This window comes from Ambystoma mexicanum, chromosome 4p (genome assembly GCF_040938575.1).
Source record: "Ambystoma mexicanum isolate Mex_15411 chromosome 4p, UKY_AmexF1_1, whole genome shotgun sequence".
Classification (NCBI taxonomy): domain Eukaryota; kingdom Metazoa; phylum Chordata; class Amphibia; order Caudata; family Ambystomatidae; genus Ambystoma; species Ambystoma mexicanum.
In genome coordinates, this window is record NC_090927.1 from 140,060,481 (window position 1) to 140,080,584 (window position 20,104).

The window sequence follows — 20,104 nt, forward strand, 5'->3', positions numbered from 1 at the left end:
GACATGCAATTTGTTTTAATTTTGTGATATAAAGAATATTTATTTATTGTTTATTTAAGTGTTATTTTGGTTAAACAATTCCAACCTTCAACACTGTATTATACATATAATTCACTTGCATATCTCTGTAATGCTTTTAATTGGGACATGTTTCTTCACTTTACCGATCCAATCATATTTATTACCCCCTTGTTCGTAAAACTTTCAATAAAAATCCTTAAACAAAAAAAAAAGAGAATTCTTTACAAATACAATACATCATGTCCAAGTTCATAAACTTAACAGAAACCTAATTTCATCAATTACATTCTTTCATACCAATTCTAATGAAAATTCCTTAATATAATTATCAAACAAATTTACAAAAAATATATCACCCCTCACAATTTCCACACTATAATTGAATGCCCATCACAGTTTATCCACCAGGATTTTTATTATCTGTTGCCAAATGTGCAGTGCTGCCGTCGTGGAGAATGAGGAGAGTTTGATTAGGGCAGAGTTTGAGCAAAATAATTCAAAGGTAGTTTGAACATGGCTGCCAATTCATGCGAGAGCAGGACCCCTGTGCTAGGATTGAGGCAGGAACCTTTCAGCATTGAATCAGCGGTACAAGCAGCTGGACTTGATTTCCCCCCAAAGCGTAAATTGTGCAAAGGGGACCTTTTAGGTTTGCACTTGGGTGTATCTAGGCCACCTTCATGCAATTTTAGCCATTTGTGCTTCCTTATACACTTTGCAGTGCAAACTCAGTAAACGTAAACGCTACCTGCCATGTATGCATGCCATGCAGGATCTGGAGTTTGGGATCAATTGTGAGGATTTTTGCAGGTGAGCCGAGTGTCGGTTGCCTCCGTGTCGCATATCTTTGTCAGTTTCCAGCCAGTCAACTTCCAAGTGCAGAAAAGGTCATAAATCAGTGGTTGTGGCTCCCAATTTTCCCGTCTCCACTAACTTTGGAAAGGAAAATGTTTGAGGGTTTTCAGTCTTGAAGGGGAGCTGTGGTGTCACTGGAGAAGAAGTGCAGGAGCCGGGGGGGGGTGAGGTGGAGACCGCCTGGTGGGAGGTGCAGACATGATCCAGTGATAGGACTAGGACGTCAGGTAGAGGATTCACTCCTAGCCGTGCCCACGCCCACCTGGGGCTCTATATAGGCAGTTGTAGCTCTTTATCATAAGCTGCCACTGGTCCCAGACGCTATCGGCTGCTGGTGCATTCAATGTATGCCTCTTTGTGTTGAGTTTGTGAAGGGGCAGGCAGAAAGGATTCCAGGGTAAGAATGCTGTGGGTTTGTGACTTGATGTATCCTGCCAGCTAAAGAGAAGTGAGCATTACAGGTAGTCTCACTGTGGTAGGAGGAAGCATGGTGCAGTCAGGAGTGGAGCACAGCTTTGCTCTCAAGGGGATATTGGAAGGTTACAGGTTCAGAATTCCTTAAATCCAGTCTTTGGCATCTTCTTGTGTGCTTCGTGGCTCATCTCCAGGTTCTACAAGGTAACATTTCAGACCCCCCCCCCCCTTTGATGGGAAGTTGCGGGAAGGTCGGGCACTCAAGTAAATTCATTCACTGTTTACTTCCCATACTTTCTCTCAGGAGTGGTTTCACGTTTGCATCCCAGAAACTATTCACAAACATAGCTGATACTGGCAAGTGTAGCCCCCACTATCCAGGGCAGGCTCTATCCATGACCATCTATGGTCACTGCTCTATACCATTCACACACTTGTAGGAACAGTGTCTGGCTGTTGGTCTCATTGCTGGATTTTACATGGGTTCCCAGTAGATACACCCCAAGAGTATAGCTGACTGTTCCTCACGAGAGTCACAAACAGGCTGTCACCTACCAGTAGAGTCTACACATCCAGCCATGACAAGGGCAATGTACAGAGAAAACGGGGCGCATGATGTACCCTGACCCAGGGGGATTAGGGCCCCTCGGTGGAGAGGAAACCTGTACACTACTCACCTTTCTGAAAAGACCTCATATGAGGATTCATCAGGTATTAATTTGGATAAACCAATCACAGAAACAGCAGAGACTCCAGGGACCTCACACCAGAAGGGAAGTATGGGGCACCAATCTTGATTTTTAGAACACTAATTATGATTCTCCAAATGGGATTATAATGTTTTGTTATGTTATGTTAAAGGTTCTTGTACCATGCACTGTTGCCACCTGCGTGGTCTCCGGGCACTCTGGCAGATCTGCAATGTAAGGAGGGTGGCAGGGTTTGTTAGTAGGACTGAGGGGGAGAAGAGCAAGAGAGCTGTGATGTGCTGTTGGCAGCTTCAGTTCAGAGAAACCAGTCACTGAGCGTAGGTGCGTTTTCGGTTGGTAGGCGTCATGTGGTGTTGGGGTGAGATTGTGTATGGTTTGTTTCGTTGTCGGGGTGTTGTGAAGTGCGTGCAGCTTGTGGTGCTGTAGAGGTATGGTTGTGTTTAGTTCAGAGTTTGAGAAGGTGTATGCAGAGGGGTGAATCTTTAGTACGGTTAGTTAGTGGCAACACATTTCCTATACCGACATTCTCACTAAATGCAACCTATATCCCTCCCCTGTCATTCATTCTTGTGCATAGCAATTACCACCCCCACAAATTCCTGCAGGAGAGATGTGTTCCCTGTCCCCCGAGGTTAATCCGTGTGCTGCACGGTTTCTGCCCCCAAACACATTCCTTTATGTGTGACAAATTTCACACCCTCTGCAGTCCATTTAAGTGTGATACATATCCCTCCCCTGTTCCCACCTTCAGTGCCCTATCAAGGTAAGATGCGCTTCTGGTCTCCAACCGTCCATTCAGGCGAGTTGCCTCTCTCATCCCCCGTCTTCCACCCCGGTGCGACAAACTCCTCACTCTTAATCAATACATCTGGGTGTAGAACAATTCCTGCTCCCATCAGTCTATTAGGTTGGATGCATTTGCCATCTCAATTAATCATTCTTGATTGGCTCATCATGATGCAGAGGTTATATAGTGTCTGTTTGAGGGTGCAGCAAGGGGCACAAGTCTTAACTATACTATTAGACTGGATGCTGAAAGCAGTTAACACGCAGATACATGATAGGTGCAAGAGTGGCTGATGTACAATTTGATATTACACATGTGATTGTCTTGAACATATGAATTGTCAAGTTGTGAAGTAGTCACGACACACATCGACATTATTTCTTTGAATGTTGCTCATTGAAATTGGTTATGTTTCAGTTTTTTCATTACACGAATGTAGCAAATAATTCTGTGGAAATAGTATGAGTACTTAATGCTTGATTAAAAGAATCTAACCTAGCGGAGTGAGGCAAGAGTGTTTTGCCATGTTGTTATTTTGAACATGGTGTCCACTGTGCATGCGGTCTGTCTGCAGAGGCTGCTTTACCCACAGGAGGCGTGCCTACATAAACTCGACCAGAGCGAGAGCTGAGGGAGGCGAGAGTATTTTACTGTGTTGTTATTTTGAACACGGTGTCCGCTGTGCATGTAGTCTTGCTGCAGTGGCTGCTTTACCCGGAGGAGGTGTGCCTACATAACCTCGACTTCAAATCCGAGCAGAGCGAGAGCGGAGTGAGGCGAGAGTGTTTTGCTGTGTTTGGCGGGTTGCAGCGGGAGTGCAACCTTTTTATTGAGAAAGCCTGGAGTTTTGACAACAGATCGCCTCGCTTTTTACTGCCTATAGCTGACGACGACCGAGTGGCTGGTTGCTAGTGGGGGACTGAGAGCTGCGTGTTCCGTGCTGAAGAATGGAAGACACAGGTGAGTCAAACAGTGACTGTTCACCTAAGGGCTATTTGACAATTGTGTTGCGAAGATAGCAGTCTCGATTTAGCCGATACCAAAACTATTAAAGGGGGTGTGTATGATGAGAAGGCAGAAGTAAATAAGGACATCATTGAAACACCTACATTTCAACAGCCACGCCTCTGCCAGGCTGCCGGCCCTTTTGATATGACTGTTGAAATAATGGAATCTACTGCTCCATTTACAGATGTGTAAAAGGAGGGGGTTGTACAAACGGTGAGGGGAAAACCTCCAAGGGAGCTGTGTCAAATAACAAATCAGGCTGGAGAAGGATCCAGCAAGAACCAGAGGGTACAGAAACCAGTACCCCCCTTCCCACAGCTGAGGAGCAGGTAAAAAAAATAAAACAAAATTGGTATGGAAACCGCTGACTTTGGGCACTGATGAATCATTAAATAACCACCTGTTCTTCTACTCCAAACATCTGTTGAAGGAGCCCAAAGTTAACAGCTGCACAGGCGCAGCCGAACAAGCTATCTAATGTAAGTAACATCAGACTTTACATTAACAATGAGGATTTGTTGGAGAGCACTAAACTGATGGAAGCTTCTATTTCTCAGTCACTGGAGGTGCTATCGTCTGCCCAGGAGGAGGCAGACTCCTCGATAATGCCTTCAGAATCTGTGGGAGCATTGAATGGGATTGAGAGGGATAAAACTGAGCAGAGGGCAGAGTTGGATCTTCGACTTATTGGTCGTACAGCACCTGAAATGGGGACACTTATAGATCCAACAATAGAGGTGAATAAACAAATGTACTCAGCCAGGGGAAGAACAAATTGTCCAGTACTGACAACTCTGGAAGCTAGTCCAGTTGAGCCAACAATATTGAGAAAGGCTGATACTCTGAATTTGCTTCAAACGACTAATCAACACAATGATGATTTACCAGCTTGGTTTGTAAACAAAAGGAATAAAAGAGTTAGAACCGCCCAGACCATCAGGCAAAGTTGGACTGCAGTGAGAGTGGTAATCAGAGCTCTAGCTGCCCCTCTAAGCGTAACTCCAGGCCGAACTACCCTCTTCAGGTCCCAGGTCAGTTGGAATAGACACAATCACAGTCGCATCCCTGGCTATTCCCCTTTCCCTTTCACTAAATTATACAAAACTCTAAATGACCAACTCAAAGATCATTCGACGATGTTGGCAATGGTTCACACTAAGATGCTGTTTCTAGAGGGCTTTGTGGTAGCCATCCAAGAACGCTTAGAGAAAAACTCTGCACAGACCACTAACATCCTCCAAAGCATCCTTCAGCCAATCATTCAGGATAAAAACAACAGAAGAGCACGGAGAAAACCGGTGACCTCCTGAACTCAAACAGATGAGGTCATGGTCTTGTTGTAGTGTATAAGGTCAGAGGCCCCAAAGGGTGCACAGTAGCTGCTGATCTGCAGGTGGATGTGCCAGGCCCCTGCATGACCCCATCAGTGTGATCAATATGGAAGAAGAGGGTGCTTAATCTTGGAAGGGCAACTCATTTGTCCCTCTATTGAAGATAATGAAGTGTTGTGTGGTGGAATACCGAGAGAACCATGCACCATGGTCTGTGAAGGAGTATACAATTTCTTTCAGAAAAACACCAGGAGTCAGCTTTGGTGGGAAATAAATCTTCTCGCATTATCAAGACCTTAAAGGAGCCTAAAGGGAAAAAAACAAAGAATCAAAAACCGGCACAGAGACAACGCTCGAATGGATGTCGACAATTTATCAGAAATCTGACTCTTCCCACTAGCTCTAGGTTGGCAGACTTTCCTAAAGAGTGTGTTGAAAATGCGACAAAAAAAAGCCTATTATCAGAAACCTAATTATGACAGGGTGGAAGCAGGAGTACTGCTTTACAAATTCTTTGAAGAACTGATGAACCTGTCAACTTACTCAGTCTCTGATTCGGGTTCCCCTGAGGCGATGAAGCTGATCCCAAATTTAGTTACCAGAAGGTGCTGGTGTAGGGAGCGGATGTTCTCCCAAACCAGTGTGACCAGTCAAGGTCCCTATAAAACAGAAGACTCAACTTTGCTGATGAAGGACAGGACCCTGGACATAAGCATGGAAAACGTGATGACCACCCAGTGTTTGAGAAACAAGGAGTAAGATTTGATCCTACAAGGATTAAGTCCCAATCAAAAGAATGGGGTGGAGTGACTGACAAGAAAGTGCAATTTGTGGTACAGTACCGCAGAGGAAAGAATGGGATCTTGTGGAGCTTTCACCAGCAGCGTCTCCAGTGCCTCGCACCCTTGAAGACAAGTGGGCCCTTTTGAGACCCATATCTCCAGTAAGGTCCAACCAGCTCTCTTCATCTGGGCAAGGGTGCTGGACAGACTCTTAGAGATGGGCTAGTCACCTCCAGAGATGTGGATTGAGCGAGGGGGGCATTCATAGAGAAAAAGGTGCTTCTCAGTCCGCTCAATTTACCCCTGGAGCAAAAATGACTATAACTGACCTATCCTCTCTGCCATTTATGACCATGGAGGATCAGCGAAAAAGCTTGAAGCCTAGCCTCCTCAACAAAAAGGACATCAGAGAAGAAAGGGAGATTGTTCACAAAAAAGGGCATAGTTGGTCACTTCGGTCCCCCACCTGTTGCGCCAATTAGACTACAATTAGAGAGGACATGGCACATAAATGACGGCCTGACTCTAAACTGAGAAGATGTATTAAGGTTATTACATCTAATTCCAAAACTCCAGGCAATTTCATTAGAGGATATAAAAATAATTGAATTTTTGGACGAACAGCGGTGGGAGAGGGTGGCAATCCACCTTTCCTCCAATCTGGTCAAGCAGATCCTATTGACAGAGGTTCCTGGGTTTCGATTTAACAGAGTTATTGGAACCGCAGGACCTTGCTCATTCGGATCATAAGTTGGGGCGGAGCAAGAGTGGGAGTGAACGGGAGATCTTACTGTTCATTAATGGTGCTGCCAGACAACACGCTACAACATCGGAGCATCAACCTTCTTCAAACAGAAGATTGGTGACTAATTTGAGGTCTATGCAGCAACAGGACAATCAAAATTGGGATTGGTTGGTGAAAACTTTGAACTGTGGTCCCGAAAGAGCATAACTACCACGACTTGAAGATCAGAAACATTTCACTGTAGGATCTTGGAACACAAGAGGATATCCCCACATGTTCGGCAGTGGGGACCTTGAATTTTATTTTTATGACCCGATCTGCATACAAGAGACCTGGTTAAGCAAGACACCACTAATGGGTGGCTTTACGGTATATCTGAATGCTGCCCTCAAGGCTTGAAGGGTAGGCCAATGTCAGGATTACTGACTGCTGTCAAAAACTGCAGAGGACTGTCCTTGTGTGAAATGATCAATCCTACTCCATATATTCAAATGTTGGTATTTGAGGTGGAAGTTTTTTAGGGGGGGGCATAGATGGATGCTGCTGTTTAACCTATATTGGAGTCCATATGTTGAAGGGTTTAAATGCTTCCAACAATTGGTTATAGATCTAGTGGATAGAATGGGTGTACCCAGCTATAATGATGCGTGGTTATTTAAACATACATTACTTCAAGAGGCTAAGGGAAGCATACACCATGACCAAGGTGGCTAGTAGGAACATCCATATGCTGAAATGGGCACCTTTGGGGACCAGCTAAAGCTACTTGTAAACAGGGAAACAAAAAGAGTATTTTGGATTACATTTTAGTATCAGGTAATAGTCACACAAAATGCGTGAGCCTAGAGATCATTTGCACGTCCCAGAGCGACCACAACATCGTGTAGCTCACTTGTAATGAATGGAAGTGCAAACCTGTTAAGGTGTATCATACCCAGGTCAAACTAGCGAGTGGCAGAAACAGATTGTATATGAACAAAACTAGAATTGAAGACTTAACAAAGAGATTCTTAAATCTGCACCTAACCACTCTGCAGTTTATGGCCCCAGCCACCTATATTATACTAGGCAACTGAAAAAGTTTGTGACAGAAACCAAAGAAAGATGTAGCCATAGAACTACCCATTTGCACGCATATGATCGGGAGGCAAAAAAAGCAAAGGGAAAACTAAAATTTGATTTGACGAAACTCAAAAAAGAGGTAGTGGGGACGAGGGAGACTTTGGGCCTCATTCCGAGATTGGAGGTAGCCATGGTGCTATTTGCACCATGGCTGCCTCCAATACCGGTTCCGGCACCAGTCTTGTTCAATGGGGACTTACCGGTGCATTCCGACCCTGGAGGGACCGGTAAATCCCCATTGAACAAACCATTCTCCATTCCCATTTGAGCCCCCATAGGGCTCAATGGGAATGGGGAAGGCGCTAATAACGGGCTCGCGACTAGCAAGGCTGTTATTAACGCCCTGGTCCCTTAGCGGGACCCGTAAGGGATGTGTGGTCAGACCACACGTTCCTTACACTTCCAGCTAAGGGACCTCGGAATTGGGCGGTAAGGGATTACCGGCACCAGTCTCCTTACCGGTGCCGGTAATCCCTTACCGCCCAACTCATAATGCCCCCTTTGTCTAAAAAGTTGAAACTACACTATTGAAACTGATGTTCAGTAAGGTGGAAGGGAAGAAGACTGGTGAAATGTGGGAGCTTATAAACTCTACATTTTCAGACAAAACAGCGCCAACAATTAATGCTGTTTCAGCAAAAGCATGGGTGGATCATTTTTCAAATGTATTCTTAGCAGTGGAGGTGGGAGACACAAAGGGAATAAAACCTGTTGCGGGGAAATGGTATTTTTCAATTGAGCTACAAGACATTATAGAACTGATAAAAAAAAGGCCAGGAATTCTCGAGCGCCCGGGCCTGATGGCATCACAAATGGGCACAGTTTTTGTATAAACTGTTCAAGTGCATAGGAAACACAGGGTTGGTGCCCAAGTCTTGGAGGACCTCAGTGGTGGTACCTATATTTATAAAAGGTGATAGGTCTGACCGAGGAAATTATAGACTGATAGCTCTCTTAAACACTTTAGGAAAGATCAATGCAGCCATTGTGCTGAGAGAGCTAATTAAGTGGTCTAATACCGCAGGTAACTGGGACCCTCGACAATCAGGTTTCATAAAGGGTAAAGGCACCTCGTTAAATGTGTTTCTGAATAATATCTTAAAAACTAAGGTGGGGGCGTGGCTGGGAGCCGACTGTGAAGCATGGATCCTGCACAGCCCTGCTGTCGGAACGTATCTCTACAGTCTGGAGCCGCCATTTTGATCTGTTTTGATCTGTAAATCTCCCCAAAGAGTGACGACTCACCACTGCACCTGAATTGCCGGGGCTCCGCTCCCAAATTCCAGCACCATCTCCAAAATCAGCAGCAAAAGCGGAGCCCCGGAGCGAGGACAAAGACCCAAGATGGCGGCCGTCGCCAGGGGCCGCAATGGGGTAGGGGTCCCACTCTCCTGAACACTCCTGAACGGGCTGAGGTCCCGCCAGGCTGCCGGTGTCTAAGCCTGACCCGAGGGGAGAAAGTACAACTACACCCGATGCTGCCAAACGCTCAGAGTGTTGGACGAGCACCGGTCGTGCAGGTAGGAGAGTGCATTATCAAAGCAGGATCCCCCGCAGGCCCTGAAGGCCGGGCTCGCCGCCGGGGGCTGCTGTGGTCCCTGTTGGGTGCCCCTCATCTCCATGCGCGCCCTCCTGAGCCCGGGCCTTCTGAGGCTCCTCTGGACTTCCTGCTCCATTGCTCGCAGTATGAGCGCTTCAAATACTCCCACAACCAGACAGATGCCCGGGGGAACTATGCAGCGCCACCCACCTAGAAGATCTAATCACCCCTCCGTCCCGGCACCTGCACCATCAACCTGGCCCTGCGAGATCTGGGCCCAGGAGCACCTCCAACCCTCAGCTCCTACTGGCCCAGCTACAGCACGCCCTGAGGCGGAGAGGCAGCCAGCTACCAAACGCTGCATGCGCCCTGCGTGAAATCCACCTCCTGCAACCCCACCAGCCCTCTCAACACACCTATGGCCCCAAGGAGCAACCAACTCCTCATCAGCAGACACAGTGGTTGACCCAGTCCGCAAGGCAGGCAGCATCCACATCACCTCTGAAGATCGGACTGGCCCGAAATAAGAGGAGGGCCCACCCTTCCACCCTGGGACTGCCGGAGCACTATCTGGGGGCTGAGCCGGGGGGGGCTTCATCATGTGAACCTTAACTATCATCACCTGAGGATTCGCCCCACTTCAATGACCCCGAGTCTGCCTCTAACCCCGGTCTCCCTGGAGTAGGAGCCGCGCTGGGCGGCGGGGGCGTGGCTGCGGGACCAGCGGGGTAATATCAGCGATATACATTCCTACTGCGACCGCAGGAACATGCAGAAACACCCACAGGGACATGTAGAAGCACCACAACGGGGCTTCAGAGCCCGAGCAGCAACCCGCATTAGTGCCATTTCCGGCACAGAGAGGGCAATAAGAGGATCCAGATAGGCGCCCGAGCCCCAACACCAACCCCCCTCCACGGCGAATAGTGTCAGCTCTGCTGTCCTGGGAACCCCTTCCCCTCACAGTCAGTTCACTTTCCTCCTGGGGTCACCATGGCGAATAGTGGTAAATCAGCAAAGCAAGCGGACATTGCAACAATGATGGGCAACCTCAAACAAGGAAGTCCGACCAAGCAGCGGGGCCGGACGTAGGGGGTGCCCACACCCCAGAGGAGCCGGATGCTGGCCAATTTGCCACCAAATCAGATCTCAAAGACCTATTATCAGCACTCACCAAAGAAACCCAAAAAGTCACTGATGAGGTCACCAGAAAGATCTCTTCACTGGACAAGCAAGATGCGATGCACTCAAAGCCAAGCAGGAGGATGCAGAGCACCGCTCATGCCGAAATAATATCCGTCTTTGAGGGATACCCACCGCAATAACCGACCCTGAGCTCGAGGGCTTCACCAAAGACCTGTTCAGGTTTATCCTAAGATTACCAGACAGCTCTCCCTTAGAAATTGACAGAGTCCATCGCAACTCGACAAGCAACAACATCACCGCCGGACGTCCTCGTCCAAATTCATTTCTTCAAAGTCAAGGAGGAGATAATGAGGGAGCTTAGACCAGGGACGTCATTTCACCAAAATGCCAGGGGTAGCGGAAGTGAAATTACACGATCCTTAAACCCTGATGACATCACAGCAAGTGATGTCATTTGACCCCACCCAGAAGTGACATCACGGGAAGCGATGGAACACGACCTTTCACCCGTTGACAAAACAAGAAGTGGCATCACATAGCATTGTACACTATGAAAAATATGGTTATGATATCACTATAATGTGATGTACATTTCATACAAGAATGGATCGCCATACGAATCGTTAAGATCAGTGTGTATAGGCCCACATTACCAATTTAATGTGAATGCAAGCAGACGTCCATGACCAAATGATATTGATGTGTTATTATATAGCACTTACGCTTAAGCGCTTTATATAGAAAAAATATACACCCAATATCACCCAACCTGTGTTGGTACTCATTTATCGATCTCAGGAGGTTGAAAGGCTGAGTTGAGGTGTTTAAGAACAGACTAAATCAGTGACTCATAGAATTCCAGAAAGACACATTATTTGGTATTCCTATTCTTTATTATTTAGGGTCAGTGCTGAAAGTGTTGGACGTGTGGCACTCATGTTCTTATTTTTCTTCTTTTTTTTTAAGGGGCATGAACAAGAAAGCCAGCCACTCCAGAAGTAAAGAGCCATATGGTGCTGGCCAGAGCCCAGGAGCTTGCATTACAAAAAAAAAAAAGTTTTTTTTTGTTTTGTTTTTTTTTGGACATTACAAGGGAGACCACAGAGGTTTCAAGGGAGACCTCAGACTGGCGACCCCTAAATGACGTCCCTGGGCAAGATCCTCAAAGCAAATCATCTTCAGGGGAGCAACTATCTCCCTGTATCAAGATCTAGCGAGCGCAACACTCCAGAAATGCAAGGCTCTCCGAAACCTCACAGAATGACTGCAAGAGCGGAAAGTGCAATATCCTGGAGCTTTCCTACAGCCTTGAACTTCACATGGGAGGGAACTCGTAGACAGAACCGCAGCCCAAAAGAGGCGGACTGCTTACTGGGAAAGGGATCAGCCAATTAGGGCTCTGAGCCAGACACGCAACCTCAATCACAAACCAGATCATCCTTATCCAGCCCTTGGTCGTGGCCCAGCAGAGGCTGCAGGCTCCGCAGCCCCCGGAAGCGTCCTGACCCAAGCGGACACTGATAGGCTTAATGATCACTTCCTTATCTCTAGGGAAGGTTGGTGCCATACCACTTTGCACATCCCCTCAGCGGCCGAGCGCTCTTCCAATAGCTTTCAGAACCTTGACCTAACCCTGCAGAGACAATCCTATACCCACTGGAGGGTCCCCCACTCGTGCACCAGGCTGCACAAAAATACACTAACCTCGCCCTAGCACTCCCCATGCCTGTAGCGCAGGTCAGGCAGATCTTCTTCCCCATTGAGGCTCCAGATGTAGTTTCTCTTACTTTCGAGCCGCATATAGTAGACAGCGGGGTTGGTCAGCAACCCTGTGGATAAGCTTCTTCTTTTCATCCTTAATGGTTTTTGTGGGAGTTAGGGGGGGAACATTTAAGGGGAACGGGAACAGTTCTGAATCTCAGATCACCCTGTTAATAACAAAGTTCTGCACACAGACATCTCCAGACACGGCACACCAACATTTATATTCAGGAACTCCTCAGAGGCCCCTTACCAACCACACTCCACTGACGCTCCGAGCTAAACTCGCCCCTACAGCTCATGGGTCCGGACAACGCTAGGGATGTCCGCATCTTGACCTGGAATGTCCAAAGTCTCAATTCTCCTAGGAAGTGCAAATCGGTGGAGAACAGGCTAGTTGCGCTAAATGGGGACATAGTAATCCTTCAGGAAACTCACCTACTAGCAACTGATGAGCACCGAATCAGATTAAACGCTTCAAACAGGCTTACTTCTCCTCCTTGGGCGAGAAGAAATGGGGGGTGGCGATCCTCTTAAGCGATAAATTCCCTCTAACCAATCCCTCAGTCATAAAGGGCTTTGCAGGCAGATATCTTCTCCTGCGAGGACAAATTACCGATCAACCAATCACCATTGTGGGGATTTACGCCCCCAATACAGGCCAGGACAGGTTCCTAGTGGAGCTACTCCCGACACTACTAACCTTCACTACGGGATACCTTCTCAACGGGGGAGACTTTATCACAGTTCCTGACCCTGTGAGGGACAAGACCCTGCCCTCGTCCAATTCGGACTTCTCCCAGGCTCTAGCCTTAGCTAGATTACTGAGGGAATCAGGCACTGTTGATTCCTGGAGAGTGGCTAATCCAGAGAGCTCTGATTACACTTACTATTCCAACGTACATGGGGACACTCCTGAATCGACCTCCTGCTAACCACAAGTGCATTATTTCCTTGCCTAAGCAAGGTTGAAATTTACACACGCATGTTATCTGACCACGCCCCAGTCTCTGCCGACCTCTCAATCTAGATATTGCTTAACGACTCCCTTCTACTAGACCAGGTAATTAGGGAAGAGGTGGAAGAAGCTCTGGCCAACTACTTTAAGGAAAATACCAACCCCTAAACCCCAGTAGGGACAGTATGGGAGGCGATGAAGCCGGTAATAAGAGGAGTGCTCATCAGTTCTGCCGCCAAAAAATTTCGAATCTCCATGCTCCATACATCGGCCCTGGAATCCAGGGTTATCACCCTGGAGAAGGAACTAAAGGCCTATGATTCCAGGATGGCAGATAGGGAACTAAAAAAGGCCAGGAGAGCCCTGGAGATGCACTGGGCCGACCGCACCGCTAAGGCGCTCGCCTATACGAAACAGTTTTACTACCACAAAAGTAATAAGGCAAACCGCATACTAGCATACAAATTGCAGAAAACGCACAGTCGGAATAATATCGTTCGCCTCTAGGGGCTGGACGGTAAAGTTAGATATACCACCCCAGACAAAACAGAGATCCTAGTGGACCACCACAGAGCCATCATGGCAGGCTCACCCTCATCCCTGGAAAAGTTAGCCCAGCAGCGCCACTATCTCCAGCCCTGCCGCTCCCCTTCCGTCACCAGCCCCCTTGAATCCCTGGAGACCCCGATCTCCTCGGAGGAGGTCTTAGAGGCTATAAGATCCTTTAAGAGTACTGCCCCAGGCTCAGATGGGCTGACGACTAAATTCTACAAAACTTTCGCACACATCCTAGCCCCCCAGCTAACACTCCTATTTAACTCTTTCCTGAACACTGAAAGAGTGACAAAATCCATGGCTGAATCAACTACCATCTTAATCCAAAAGCCAGGGAAGGACCCCGAGCAAGCGACCTCATACAGGACCATAACACTTATGAACATAGAGGGGAAAATGTACTCCAAGGTGCTAGCATCCAGACTGGGATCAATGGCATAAGATCAGCGACCATTCCTATATCTAGAGGCACACGCCAGGGCTGCCCTATGTCTCCCCTGGTTTTGGCTCTGTCCATGGAGCCGTTTGCCGAAAGGATCCTGCAAAACCCAAACACCAAAGGGCTCACCGTGGGAGGGACACAATATAAAGCTGCACTGTATGCAGACGATGTGCTCTTAACCATCACCAGCCCGGACACCTCCCTACAACCCATGCTGGAGGAGCTCAAAGCCTTTGGGGCAGTATCTGGCTTTAGGTTGATCGATCAACCTAAGGAAGCGTCAAAAGGACACCCTCAGCCCTGAACTCCCCATTCCATGGGCCAGGCCCACGATTGAATACTTAGGGGTCAGCATTCCCAAATCCAGTGCCCAGATCTATAAACACAACTTTCCGCAACTATTCAAGGACCTCTGGGTGAGATCTCCTGTCTGGGCCGAGTGGCGGTGGTAAAGATGAACCTGCTCCCCATGCTAATCTATCAGTGCCTAGCGCTCCCAACTCCTATTCCAGAGGGGGACCTCAACTCCCTACAGCGGGAGATCATGAAATTTATATTGAGAGGAAAAGACGCCGCATAGCAAAGAAAATCATGACCCGCAGCCGGTGCTTGGGTGGCCTGGGAGCCCTGGACATATCCTGATACAGGCGAGCGGCCCAACTATCACACGCCTTCACTTGGTCCCGAACCATAGATCGCCCATGATGGTTGCATTTGGAGGAAGCATGGTGTAAGCCACCCCTGTCCGACCTACCGCACATACAAACCTGGAAAGCCCCCTACCATAAACCCACTACCGGCAAAATGCAATACAGTGGAAAGCTGGAAAGCAGCTGCCAGGAAATGGGGAATAAAGAGATCGCTGGGCCCACTGACGCCAGTATGGGACAATCCAAGATTCTCCCCAGGTCTCTCCAATCACAGCTTCGCTATCTGGAAGGCCGGCGGCCTTCGGAAGATCTCTGACTTCCTTGAGCGAGGCCATCCCCTCACGTTTGAGGACTGCAAAGCAAAGTTCAATATCCCTGAGGAGGAAAGGTTCGATTATTCACAAATCCGCCACTGGATCTCCCAGCGAGTTATCAAAGTATGGGGCTCCAGAAACCTAATACCCCTAGAGCTCACACTAACAACAGCCCCTCCGAAGGGAAAAATCTCCTCTTTGTACAAACTCCTGGAAAAATCGAACCCGGAAGTGAAGGAGAGATATATGACCAACTGGGAAAAGGACTTGGGGCACCCTCTGGACCCACCTGCATGGAATAGAATATGGACAAGGCTCCACAAAAGTACCCCATGCATCACCAACAGGGAGGGAGGGTACAAGGTGTGCTACAGGTACTACATTACATCGGCACAGCTGCATAAATCGGGCTCCACCCCCTCCCTGAACTGGAGGGATCACTCTTCCACCTTCTCTGGGAATGTCCGAAAGCAGCAAACTACTGGAGGGGTGTGCTGAACCATATCCAATCAATCACAAGACTCTCCATCCCCTGGGATTGTTCTTCTGGGGGATTCGGGGGACGGGGACATACCTCTGTCGGGCAACATGGCCCGCCTATGTACTCAACTACTAACAGCAGCCAAGATAGCCCTCGCAAGACTTGGGAAGCATCCCGAGGGACCCTCCATACCGCTATGGTGGTCTAAGTGCTGGGAAATTGTCACAGCGGAAAAGGTTACAGCACTCCGTCTGGGTAACATAAACCTTTTCCGGAACTGATGGGCTCCCTTTATGGACCACGCAGAGCGCTTCCCTGGACTCACACATAGGCCCCCGCTTACCCGTTGGTTGGACTGACCTGCGCGGTTAGGGACTGCTGCCAAGCAGGGATCGCAGCTCCCCTGGCAGGGTGAGACCCATTCCCCTAACGTCCGAACAACCCAAGCGCCATGTCACGCAGATAATGAATTGTGCCGTACTATGATTTGCAAATGCTGATGTCTGTTGTTTACCATGTTTAAAAACCCAATAAAATATCTATGTTGAAAAAAAAATTAAGGCTATCACTAAACTTAATTTAGCATTTGTAGACTTGGCACAAGCCTTCGATACAGTAGACAGACAAACTAGACAACCTAGCTTTGGCACAAACTAGAAGCCGGAGGTTGCCGGATTGACATTTTAGAGGCAATCAGGTGCCCATCCACTGACACATCTTTTAGGGTGAGACTAGATCTGGGAGGGTCTCTTTCAGACATTACCGTAATCGATCAGGGAATAAAGCAAGGATGCCCACTGGCACAGCTCTTTGTAATTTTCTTATCTCAGATGTGGCAAAACATTAAAAGAGGACCGTTGCTTCCCGCCAAATATAGATGACAACTGTTTGGATAGGCTGCTATACGCTGATGATTTGCTCTTAATAGACCAAACCCCAGTGGGTCTGCAAATAATAAATAATAAACAAACAAACAAAGACAGTTGAACGCCTTGCAGACATACGTAACAGAAAATGGCCTAACAATAAACGCATCCAAAACTAGAATTCTTACTTTACAACAACCATCTCGGAAGATAAACTCCAGGCAGCAATGGTACTTGGGGTAAGGAAATTCTGCTGAAAACAAGCTCTTACGTTTTCCTGGGGATGTACTTGGGAGGGAGCATTAGGGATGCCCTACGAAAGAAGGCCTTGCGTTCTAAGACAAGAAAGGTAGCCTCCCAGGGCAGAATTATCCTGAAGACATATGGTAAATTTTCCTTGATTCCAGTTTTATCATTTTATCGGTTGAAGGTGAACCCGATTCTTACTTATGGTGCGGAAGGTTATTTGTGCTCCCAGCCAATGTCTGGGCAACATTGGAGGGTTTATTTTGGAGGAGAGTTTTGTCGCTTCCGAATTGTGTACCAATCCAGGTGATAAGAACAGAGTTGAGTATAACATCCATCTATGCTACGGTAGTTTGGAAAACCTTAATGCTGTAAAGGAAATGTTTAGTGTGTGACCCGGTGAGAGGGTTCGGTATTATAAAGGGGGCTCTACTGAGGGGTTCTGACCAAACACTAAATGAATGGAGGTTTATTTGTAAAGAGATCTTAAGCAACATAAATGTTTCCGCAGAGACAATGGAGGCAAACCCTGTCTCTGTGAAGATCAAACTGTGGTCCAAGGACTGGATCGAGTCTCAGGATCAAAGGCAGTCTTATAGACTGTTTCGACAACTGAACCCTGAGACTCTGAGGTACAACTGCTTGCCACAGTATTTTGTGAAATTTGCCGACAGCAAATACTGTATTCAATACATGTGATTTAGATTAAATCTTTTCCCCATCAAAGAAATTCTCAATACACGCTGTAAGGAAAATAATCTAGATCTGTAGTGTAGGTTGTGTAAAGTGGAGTTCGAGAATTTGAAGCACATGATATTGTTTTGCACATCACTGACTGCCTTGAGAACAACGTTTCTGGCAAAATGTGTTAGTAACAGCAGCTTCAGATGTGCAGAGCAATGGCGGACAGCACTACCTCATGGAGAAAGTTTCACTTCAATACCAGCATTGGTAGAATATTTACATGAGGGGTCTAACTAGGGCATGAATTGTTCATGTGTGGAGTTTTAATGAAGTTGTAGCCGATGAGACGTTGCAAAGCATGGCAGTGAGTTTATACCATAATGGAAATGAATCGTTACTGTTGTTACTGCCCTCCTTGTACTACTTTTTATTTTATCATTATTTCTAACCATAACTTTATCCCTATTTTGTGTTTTCTTTCTTCTTCTTCCTGCTGTCTCTCTTTTTACTCTTTCATGTTAGTGGTTATGTGAATTGTTGTATTTATTGCGGAAAATTGATTTTGTATATGTAATGATTGGTAGGTTTTAATTAGGAGCCAAATGCCAAATAAATAAAAATAAATAAAAATAATCGGACCAATTTTTGTAAGGATGATTTTTTATGTTACTTAAAATCTTTTTTCAATTACGAACTGAATGTCATTTAGAAGACTCTGGAGATACTTTTTCTGTGAATATAGCGAAACATTGCAAATGGCTTTGGAGGGTACTCTGTATGTGTGCAGCACTTTTCCTATAGTGGAGTCTGTAGGAATATTGTATTATCACATTATACTTAAGGGGATAGAGGCTAGGAGTCCCCATAGTCCTAGCACCGATATGTGAGAAGAAATTGTTCTCATTAGTAATAAGAATTTGTTTTAGGATTGGCTTTTGCACTGGTGTGGGACCTTCTAACGTGTGTCTGTTATATTGGCAGTGTCATGCGGTAGCGCACAATACGGAATTCTAACTCTTTGCCGTTTATCTCTTTTAGAAATGGCCGATGAGATCACGCTTGTATGCAGGAGCTCTGGGAGAAGATATCTCGGGAGTTCCCACAGTGGGCAAAGAATAGGAGGAATTTGTCGATCATGCCAAAATACCCTTCGCAATGCCTCAAAGCATCGGACGCCCCGCCCCACCTTTGGTGTCCCATACATGACCAGTGGCCTCTATGTCTATCACTGATTCTCGTCTCTGCCTCCTGTTGCCTCACTGAATCACCTGTACAGGTGATGCAGAATCCTCTAGATCCAGGAACATGGCTGTCCGCAAATGCAAATGTTAGTAATCTCGGGTGACCAAGGTGTGCCTGGACCACAATCAATGTTCACTCATTACAAGGACCCTACACAGAATGTCTTATCTGTAGTAGACTCAACGCATCCTGGCCACGCCAAGACACACAGACTCACAAGCATCAGGATAAAATGCACTGTGAATCTGTATAGACTCCGTCACAGATTCCGTACAAGCTGATCTTCCACTGGTAGAGGCAACAGACTCCGGAGTCCTCAGGCCTGCTTCATGTTGTCAAAATCGAAATCCTTCTTTCTTGAGTTGAGTGTTCACTAACGAATGAAGTTTGCCCACCCTATGACCCTGCAGATGACTTGTGGAAAGCTCCAAAGGGCCACCACTCAGACTGACGGACACAGAGGCAACTGTAGGGCTGAGACTTTAACCAACACTCTTCTGACAGATCAATTGGCTTATTTTAAGCTGGTTCTTTGCTCAACATATTGATTCCTATCACTGATACTTTATACAATCTCACATACTGCTTAATTACAAAGAATATATTGCAATTTTATATAATAAAATGAGTTAAGTGTTTCTCATGGTTTGGTTTGTGCCACATCTTTATTTGAGACATATCCTCGTGTTTGCATTTGCCTTTGCTTGCGGAAAAATGTACCCACGTGAAAGCATAAGGTGTCCAATCAGGGTTTCCCTTAGGAAGTGCTGGATTTGGGGCGTTTATGTGACCACGAGCAGAAGGTGTCTTAAGCCATTGCTGTTCGGTTATTCATCTGTTTCTAAGCAATTGGGTATTTTGCCTAAACCTCAGCAGCACCGTCCTCCTCAATTGCAATGTATGTCTTATGTTTGACTGGAGAGCAATGCTTTGCACACAAGAATATTTTGAATGGGAACTGTATTAACAACTACAATGTGATATTTTCTGAGAGTCTTGAAATATAAGGCGGGTCAAACACAGAGGTGCACATTTTTGGGACTGCTGCAGGTCCATCTGTATTGTGTAAGACTGGAGTATGTGTCGAGTGGGCTATTTTTGTGTGGGAGTTTGGTTAGTCTGAAACCCGGAAGTAACGCCAGCATTGGCAGAGCCTAGGGGTCTGCCTTTGTAAATGTTTGGAGAGCTCCTGCTGGACAAAATAAAGCTCCAGTTTGAACCCCCAAAACTCCCCCACGCAGTAATTATTTGAGTTCTTTTTCACACCGGGTTCTATTACACACCCGGCCTCAGCAGATCCAGCCAACATACCCGGACGGTGAGCGTGCATGGCATGTACCCACTCCATGCCTCGGGAGTATAGCTCAGGAGCAACGCACAGGTTCGATCCCCGGGTCCATGTTTAGAAACCTCTGGGTATTAAGCGCGTTGTAAATAACCTATC

General features: G+C 46.9%; 1 long non-coding RNA gene across 1 annotated transcript; it reads left to right on the forward strand.

The window, feature by feature from the left end:
* Nucleotides 1-3,290: 3,290 nt before the first annotated feature.
* LOC138453076 (uncharacterized) lies at nt 3,291-19,298 on the forward strand. Its single transcript, XR_011260358.1, has 2 exons — nt 3,291-3,747; nt 18,457-19,298. It is a non-coding gene; the product is annotated as an uncharacterized lncRNA (long non-coding RNA).
* The last annotated feature ends 806 nt before the right edge of the window (nt 19,299-20,104 follow it).